This window comes from Bombus pyrosoma, linkage group LG2 (genome assembly GCF_014825855.1).
Source record: "Bombus pyrosoma isolate SC7728 linkage group LG2, ASM1482585v1, whole genome shotgun sequence".
Classification (NCBI taxonomy): Eukaryota; Metazoa; Arthropoda; class Insecta; order Hymenoptera; family Apidae; genus Bombus; species Bombus pyrosoma.
The window spans coordinates 9636037-9645612 of NC_057771.1; the positions used below are offsets into that span (position 1 = coordinate 9636037).

The 9576-nt window shown below is 46.6% G+C and overlaps 1 protein-coding gene across 1 annotated transcript in view; it reads right to left on the reverse strand.

The window, feature by feature from the left end:
• Positions 1-9257, reverse strand: part of LOC122577742 (LIM domain only protein 3-like) — a 70878-nt gene extending 61621 nt beyond the window's left edge. Inside the window, exon 1 of the mRNA XM_043749267.1 lies at positions 8729-9257. The gene's annotated coding sequence lies outside the window, so the exon portion shown is untranslated. The remainder of the gene's footprint in view (positions 1-8728) is intronic.
• Between the last annotated feature and the right edge of the window lie 319 nt (positions 9258-9576).

The window sequence follows — 9576 nt, forward strand, 5'->3', positions numbered from 1 at the left end:
TCATAGTTCGTAAAGAAAGATTCTCACGAAAATCGTTTGAACTATCGCTTATCGCCTGACACATTTTTTTCTAATTGATTGTTCGATTCGCTACAACGTACGACTGGTATTATATCAAGCGTGAACCTCGGGAAGGTATTCGGACACGTGACATTCGTCCACGATAAAGGTCCAAACATTCCAACGTATCTTTCATATTCGTATGTTTGAAAGACTGGAAGCTGATAGAGCCCCTTTGCTACAAGAATATTCGACCTCGAGACAGACGAAGGAGGAGGAAGATATCACCGCTTGATGCAGTCCGACCAGACTCTCGAACGCACCCTCCAGCAGGGGCAGGCTGTCTTCGAAAGGGCACTCCTCGGTCCGGAGTATTTCATATCTGACTATCAAAGGTGGAGCTTTGTGCAGTTTATATTAAATCACGGCACGGTTACGGGATGTCAGTAGACGTGTCTTTCTTCTTTGTGCGTGGTACATGTTTTTCTCGGCATCGGCTAAAAGGGAAATTCTATGAAATCGTTCGGCCAAGTCGAGAAAATCTCTCAACCTGTTATAACTTTCGAAGTAATATTTTCGACGTGACCCGAGGATAATGTTAAAATCGATACGCAATTTGGAAAGAATATATGGTTAATTAAATCATCGAGGTGACGGGCTACAGCCGCGATTCTATATTCAGCGGAACGCAAATTATTCTGTTTCTATCAAGTCGGTATTAAATTGAGTATGAAAAATAACTCGCCGACGGAGACTATTTTCGTATCTGTTGAATCGGTCTATCGAATCTTTCAAAAATATCGAAAACATTATTCGGTAGTTTAATAGGCGTCGAGTTCGGTTAAAAATATCCTTGCGACCCTCGACGGAGGACGAAAATGTCCCCGTAGCGCGCGGCACGTGCGAAATCACCGAACGACCCACAGCCGCAAACGCGTTCAAGTACGCATGAACTTAAATCGAAGCGAACGAAGTCGCTCGGAATTAATGAATGAAATCAAATCAGTCCCGTTTGTTGATTCGCTACCAGTCGACGGAGGTAGATCGAGTGCACGGAAGAGCGGGCTGAAAACAAGAGGGGTCCGTTGTAGATTCCAATCGATATGATGCACACGCCTGGATACCGACAGCGTTATTACGTCGAGTGCTATTAAGACTTCCAATTAGTTCGATATACCAATACGCGGCTATGCGCGTTTCAGTCAGGAAAATCAGCGGAAAATCGGCCGGTTGTTTGTAATATTCCCGGGACGCGAGGCACGAGCACCAGCTGGGAACAACGTGTTTTTATTTTCCACGAATCGAGCTCCGTTCGTGTTTTCCAATTTTGCCCCTGTATGTTTCTCTATGGTAACAAAAAAAAAAAAAAAAAAAAATGTATAAATTGGAGAGAATCTAGGAAACTTGTAGAGTCGAAATATGTATTTTTTATTTTTTGTATTTTCGTTTGTTCGTTGTACGCATACCCTGACGATGGTAGATCGTAGAAAAAGGGGGATAGTCGGATTGAAACGAAAGGAAGGAATTCGACGAAACGCATCGATAATGCCTTCTGCTCCCGCAAGAATCTATCCCAAGCTTATCTCATTTATTACTCCCCCTGCCTCCCGCTGTTTTGCTCTCGTTCGACGGTTATTTTACAACCCTAGATAGGGGACGAGTAACGTCTTTGTTTTCACCGCAACATCCTCCGGCCAGCGACCCTCAGTCTCTCGACAACCGTTCTTCCAACCCGGCTGAGGGAACTTGCGAGATAAGGAACATCGTACCTTTCGATTTTCCGTATCGCCACCTTCTCCGTTCCTCTCTATGGATTTGCGCGGAACCAAATTGCGCTATTGTTTCCTAACCTCTTCTGTCGTTAGATTTGTAGAAGAAGAAAAATAAAAGGAACATTGCTTCGAAGATCGATTCTCAACACGGCTGCTGTTATTCCGTTAATCTTTACTGTCAAAGCAGATCTTCGATAAATATTTTCCAATACGAATGAACGAAGAACAGATTGTTGGTTTTCAGAATACAAGACACAGTTTCGCGAAGGAACATCGACGTTCAAGTACTTATCAAGAGACACGCGTTATGGCGTTTGGCTGAAAATCACGAAAGGCATAGTAGATGTTCTTTAACAAATAATTGAAATTCGTTGAATAAATAATCGCAACTTCCTACGATGTAAGTATTTTAAGAGAAGCTACGTTTCGTTTGACATTTTAAAAATAACACTCGGAGGAAATTGAAATAAACCCAGAGTAAAGTGGAGCACAGAGAAGACGCGAAATAAATGACAAAGCTGGGTGGGTGGAGCAAGAGAGACGGCAGAACTTAAGGTCGTTTTGTTCGAGGAAGGAGATTGGCTTGGAAGAGAGAATACCTAGTTGTTAGCAAGCACGAAGCAGTCCGGGGTTGCTAGATAAGGCGTGGGCATAAACGTCCGCAGATAAGGGTAGTTTGCACCCCCGTTGTGGACAGTTAGCCTTAAATGAGCCGATGGAGGGGGCGAGACGTGTAAAGGCTTTTGTTGCGTGGATCCCATCTTCTCGCTTTTGAAATCAGTTTCGCTGATGCCAGTTCGCCGCGATAACAGATCGACTATCCATCGCGACGAAGAGAAGCTTTCGTCGTTTTAAACGTGTCGCGGCAGAAATCGATTTTCCATTTTATTCTAAATTTGAAAAATCATCTTCTACTTCTCCCACTCGTATTTTTACCACGATGTCGCGACAACACAGACAAATAGCAACGAGAAAGACGCAGCAAAGCAGTGTGATTAAAAGGAGGATCTTCGTTCGAAACGTACCGCAGACGCAAAAACGAGAAGAAAAATATCCGCGGCGAAGCTGAGCGTTCGGGTGATTTTTCACGTACGTCGTCCGTACAAAAATCCTGTCTCGCCGTTCTAAATTCCGCTTATCTAATGGGGTTTCGACAGTAATGTGCCGGTGTATTATGTAGAACCATCCTACCAGGACCATCCCTTTTACGTGGAAGGCCACGAGCAGCGGTGCCGTTTAGCGTCAGATAGCGGAAACGTATGAGGGACGGGGTGAAGTCATCCTTATCTTAAGGGTAGCTACTCAATAGCTACTCGCACCGAAATTTCTACCGTTCTCTCTTTCTCGTTCTATGGCCCGTTCGCCGTTCTATCTCCACTGTGCTTTCTGTTTCTTTTTTCTTTCTTCCATTTCATTCTTCTCCGTATTCGCTCTTCTCTCTTTCTTTCTTTTCACCTCGTGAATAATTCAACGATTTTGACGGTGTCCTTCCTTGAAAATTCGCAATTGAAATTTGGAATACGAGCGCGATCGAAAGGGGTAACACAAAGGAGCAAAGTACGAAAGGAATGCCTCTCATTCGTACCTGCGGGCACACGCGCATAATTTAAGGTACAAGACTCCGGGACCACGAGCTGGGCTTTAGCTCTACCGCTTTGGGGTTACTTATACTTCAGAACGGCTATGTGTGTAATGTGCTGGAGTGCCTCGGGGGTAGGTGCTTGCGGTAAATCTAATAACGTTGTAATGCTGTTACCCCCCTCAAAGTTGGCCCGTAAGTTTCTACCGGGCCTGTTGGCTCCGACTGCCGTGCCGAGAATTCCTAACGCGTGCGTTGTTTCGGCTGCATACGCGACACGTACGTACGCTACCGTTCGAAAAACAAGCCTCGTCACGAGTCGTATTCAGGGAAAATAAGCAAACTCTTCGTAACGCTAAGTTAGAAAAGAAGTACAGGAATTAAGCAAATCGTCGAATTTAGCGTTAATAACTTCTTCCGTGGGCGAAATGACGAGACATCACGAAAGAAGAATTTTCCAAGAGTTTAACAGCCCAGGCGATTTACATCTTTGTTACGCAAGGTTGTACGCTTTGTTGCGCAACGGAGTTGAATAACATCATTTCCAAAATCAAACACATGCGTCGGCGTTGTGAATTTCATTAAAAGCAGAATTATCGCATTGACATGTCGATTGACATAGTGGCCGGGCAACAGGTAGCTGATACGAGAATTGCAGACTTTTCCAGAGGGACGTGGTCGAAATCGAAAGAGAGCCACGCGCGGTTGACGCGTTCTTCCGCAAATTTCGTGCGACTCACCCCTCGTTCTCGTGACCCGCCCTCAGTTTCCGCGACGGTTTGTTAGAACTGCGCGTAGATATATGTCACGAGCCAAGGTAAGCCTTGCAGTCACCCGAGGGTGTTCTGCAAACTATGCTTGCGAAAAGTTCAACACAACTTCATAACATCGGTGTTCCATAGGAGAATTAGAGGGGTGAGAAGGGACTCGAAGTGGATGGTCGGAAGAGACGCGACCCGTCTCGGGGGTTTCAGGGGGTAAATTTGTTCTAGCGTGAGCTTACATGGGTTACGTTAAGTACATAGGTGTTTGGGGGTAGTTAGCTGTATTCACCCGCGCAAAATACGTGGTCGATGTGTAACTTGAAACGTCCCGTACACGTGAACAACAATCCTCCTGCGAATTCGGTAAGTTTCCAAGCGGCATCCGACTAACAGCGATCGGTAGCATTAACGCCACAGGCTTCCAAACTATTCCCTCGCTCTAACTTTCTTACGATAAGTGTTGGTTATTTGACGAAAGTTGATTATTTGGTTTCAACGTTATCGTGGAGAACAAAACTCGCCAAAAGGGTTAAACGAACATTTTAGCTATCACGAGGGTTCGATCAAATCGTTAAAAACGTGTTTTGATCGTTTCGACTATCGTTGGAACAGAGCGAAACTATATACTGTGTTACTGCAGAAAATTTCTCAGCCGTTTAAAATCGCAATAGAGAACGAGCGTTGACCCGAATCCAATTCTTCTTCCGTAGCCTCCCTATCCCACCCTCTCTGCGTTCGTCTCTTTCGCTCATTTTTTTCTCTCTCTGTCCCTCTCCTCATGGTCGAACGACTCTTTCTCACAGTACCGACTCGTGGAGATAAAAATCAGTAATTAGCCGGGACCATTATGGCGGCCGTTTGAAAAATTAGCGGGTCGTGGGGTAACCGCCCCTCTGGGCATAATCCCGCATCGGGAACGGCGCATACCATCCTGCATCCAGCCTGTCTCTGATTTATACGGGTTTGCTATTAATTACACCTACCCACTAGCTCATTCTCCACCAACGCTCGAAACTCCTGTACGCGATTCTTCTTCCATCTCGGAGTAACTACCTTCAATTTTTTTTTTCTCCCCTTTATGAAAATACAGTCGTATTTTTGAAGTTCGATGTTCATCATCCATGAGACTTTTACTTGCACGATTTCCTCCGATTCGATATTCGGTTTGCATCTTTCGATGTCCATGGGTCGCTGTTTGATTTCGCGCGTGCAGAGGCGCGTGTATATTTTTTTTTTTTTTTTTTCGGTTGTTTGCATCCGAAAGAATTCGAGTCAAGCGCGACGAGCCGAAAATTCCGGCCGGGTCTCGCATCGGTTGTTGTTTCAACTGACGCTGCCCGGTCTCGACGGGCTGCGGCGCAATTAAATTAAATGCTTCGGATTAATTGTTCGAAAGCAGTTAAATTAGTTGCGTTTGTTTTGCCCGATTTTTGCGCAATCTCGCTGCGGAATGCGCGAGGTGTACGCACACACCGTGCCGCGCGAGGGGGTGGCCGGCGCAGGGAACAGGAGGGTGGAAATTTCGTTCGCGGCCGCCTATTACCCATCGCGCGTTCTCGAATCCCGCCGGGTTAACGCAGCCAAAGCGTCGAAATACGCGCGTGTTCTCGCGAAAAGGACACTTATAAAATTCATTTGCGTGGGCCCGCGTTTGTATGCTAAATGGAATTCGCGTTTTTCCATTCCATCGAATGTAGAGCTGGCGACCACGCCTCCTCTTTGAAAGGAATAACGCGTTTAAAGGTGAAGAAGTGGTGACACCGCGTTTTCGTTTATTTTTCGCAGCAATAAATTCCAACCAGAGAAATAATAGCCCGAGAAAGAGAGAGAAACGATTTGTCGAAGTGCAGAATCTGCAATTTAATTTTAACTGTCCTCGTTATCATACTTCAACGGCAAGTGAAATATATCCTATACGGAACCAAATATCATGGAAATTTGGAAATTATCGTTTAAGAAAATTCTTTTATTTCTCGGTTTCCGTTACACCTTTTCTATATACGTTAACACCAAATAGAACGTGTTCTAGGCAATCTCATAGTAAGAGTACCCGTTTGAACATCCCATGAGAAATCTTCCTATCTCCTAATACAGTCGGTAGTATTCCTCAAAAAATTGCTATCAAGGACGCTTGTTGGCAGGGAGCATCGCTTGAAAAATCTCATTTTCCAAACATTGATTAGTATCATTCCTTCGCCGCGTACGTCAACTCTAAACAAAATGCATCCTATATAGAATATAATATCCAGACGGTTCGTTAAAAAAGTATAATCTAGCATCCCAAGCACGGATCAGCGTGATTCCTCTTCTCTATACACGCCAAGTCACGTTTACGTTAAAACACCCTGATGCAGATCCTGGGGGCAGGAGCATGCTTACCAAGAGACTGCATCTTGAAGTGCATCGTCAGCGGCGACGCGGACTCTTGAGTCGCATTGCTCGGATGCTGGCGATGCGTACGAGCGTCTGGCAAGCTTGCAAGTAAACGTACGCTAGACATGGTTAGACTGGCATCCGGCCGCAAGCTCTCAACCTCATTGCGACCATATACCACCCTGATTCCGGCTAGCTTTCGTGCTTCTCCCGTTGTTCAACCCCCCCACTGACCCCCAGCAACAGCCTCACCGACCGATACCGGTCCGCCAGATATCGCATCGTCGTGACATTCAAGACATAACGGGCCGAGGAGAGATATGCATCATTAGGATTGCCGGACAGCCGACACACACGCGGCCACTCGGCGCCGCGTTCCTGTTATCCTTCGATTCTCGATCGGTCGAGATCGTTGGAATGCCGAGGGGTGCTCGCTTCCTAAGATGGCCTGCATAGCCGTGACTCGAGGCCGCGTACGCGTGCTTTCGCGTCTGTCTGTACAGGCGATTCCGTTCTACCACTTGCGTACTCGTCATTCACCTGATCTAAATTGTCACTGTACACGACACGTTTGTCCAATTTTTATTTAATCTCGTTAAATGAGAATACAGCAAAATCTGCGTATTCGCGGAGGATAAGTTCCAAACTTTTCCACGATTAGTAGAGAACGCTGCACGTATACTGTGCGTACTTATTATCATAAGTATATTACAACTTGGTAGTATGTTATTACTTGTGGTATAACACGATTTAATTTAATACGATGTAGCGGTAAAATTATAGCAATGAACGTTATGTGATAATATCTATGGGATAAGGTAAAATAAAACGAATGGCGTACGGGATGCAACGTTATTCACACCTTCGTGTATACACATTTCGTTCCGTATTTATTTTTTCCAACTGCGGTTACCCAGTGATATTTGAAACAACCAATACCGAGAACCCAGGTACGGAGATCTTACTGTATAACATCGTGGTGAACAAGAGCAACGAAAATTGTTTTTTCTTTAGGAGATTGAAGCGTATAAACGGACCAGACAGTATTTCAACCCCTCTGGTCGTCCTAAAGCCCTCTCGCCATGGCATTTTCCAAAGAAGCACGCCTCGTACTCCGTCCACCCCAAACATTGTCTGCGATGCGCTCGTTCGCGCATTCCTAACGCGAAATTGCATGCCTTCGTATATGCGTGCATACGGGCTGGAAACAAACGAATAGGATTGTTCGGACACCATACAGCCTCCGCTGGCACGGGACAGGGGGATGTAGGTGAGCAAAAGGGTTGGTAGAGTTAAGCGGGGACGAAACGCGAGACACGGGACAGAGTGAAAGAAAGAGAGAAAGACAGATGGTGATAGGACGTACATGGAGGTGTGGGCGACGCGGGGGTAGATACGGTGGTGGTGCCGATGGTGGTGCCAGTGGCGGTGCCAGTGACGCGGTCGAACGACCAGGGGTTTGGAAAGCGTAATCGTTCTAACCCCGCGCCTCGACGAACTACCCCTACGCTTCGTACCTGCCTTCCCCGCGCCATCACACCCCCCGCCGTGGCCGGTCGTGCGCTCGCTATTTATTGCCCGCACTCGGCCGGTTCACAACATAAATATGTTACACCTATGGCCACACCTACTGCCCACGGCTCGCGAATTCCTCCGCCAGCATCCGGCCGGACCGCGAAAAGAATTACGCGGATAAACGCGATAAATGCGGTTCCGTCGTTTTACGCGCGACGTCTGTTTCTCGTGGCTACTGCCTTTTTTTTTCGTTTAGTCGTTTGCTTTTACGTGTTTCGAGATTTCACGACGATGTTCTTTTTGAATTATATACCTCCCGTAATGGAAAGAACGAAACAAAATTTTCTGTCGACTCGACAAGACGGGAAATTGAGATTTTTAATGTTCTAATGGAATATTTATTAAAAGTAACGATATGGAATAGTTCTAAATATGATGTCACCGCGTCCCAGTAGTATTTATTTTACAGAACGGAAGCTGTCGACAACTTCTTACCCAAGAGGTACGATCTACTGCTACAAGAATCGAGGGTGACGTAAGAGCGAACCTGTTAAGGGCTCGACGCAGGGGTAGCACGAAGGGTCGAGTTTTGGAAGATAAAAGAAGGACCAACTGTTGAATATCGGCCAGGCTTGTCAGGATCAATTCTCACGTCCGCCGCCACCTTCGATTCTCATCCAAACGAACTCCAATCGTATCGTAGAAATAAAGAAACTCTTACTTACGTTCTTCGTGGTTTTCTCAGAGTTTTCAACTGCCTCTGCCCGATTACGTTTGGGCTCCGTTCTGTCAGCCTGTTCAGGACCGTGAAGTCTCGGTGTCTTCCTCTATGTCGTCAGCTAGACGATTTTTCTCTTCAGCATAGAAAACGAAACAGTGCAATAACGAACTGATGTGTACAACGATCAACGACGCAAGTAAAGGGAACAGGGTGTGTCTGGATGAAAGAAGAACAGAAAAATCAACAGAGATACCGGTACACGACGTTCGTCCCTCAAAAGACGCGTCGATTGGAGGGCTCGACTCACGGCCACGACGCGCAAAAGCTCGACAGCTCCGCGGACGCACGTGCAACTCGGCCGCGTGGCACGTGGTGTTTGTCGGAGTGGCTCGGCTCGAAAGCCGTTCAGCAGAGCTTGCAAGCTCTCGAGCTTTCATTGGCCGATGGGTGGAAACTGCGCATGATTGCGGGTGTGGCCAGAACTTAAGGGGCGGAATAAGCTCGGGGTGACGATAGGACATCCCGAAAGGGGCACGTCTTCGTGGGTGTCCACATTCCTAGGCTATCCCACCCCTAACGTGCTTTTTCCTTAAGCTTCTAACGAGCGTGAGAACCGCTCTCTCCCGTTCGAGCTTCGAGAACTTGCGAACTGACTTCTTCGATCCAGAGACTGCCAGCCAGGGTGGGGCAGGGGGTATAGAGGCAAGCGCGGTAATTAAGGGAAACTAACGACGACGCCGAAGATTCTGGAGGACACGGGCCGATAGTTAATGCGACCCGTCACCGTATTATTCATCGAACTTTTTGCCACGTAGTATGCTCTGAACTTTTGGATGGTGTTACAGGGAATCA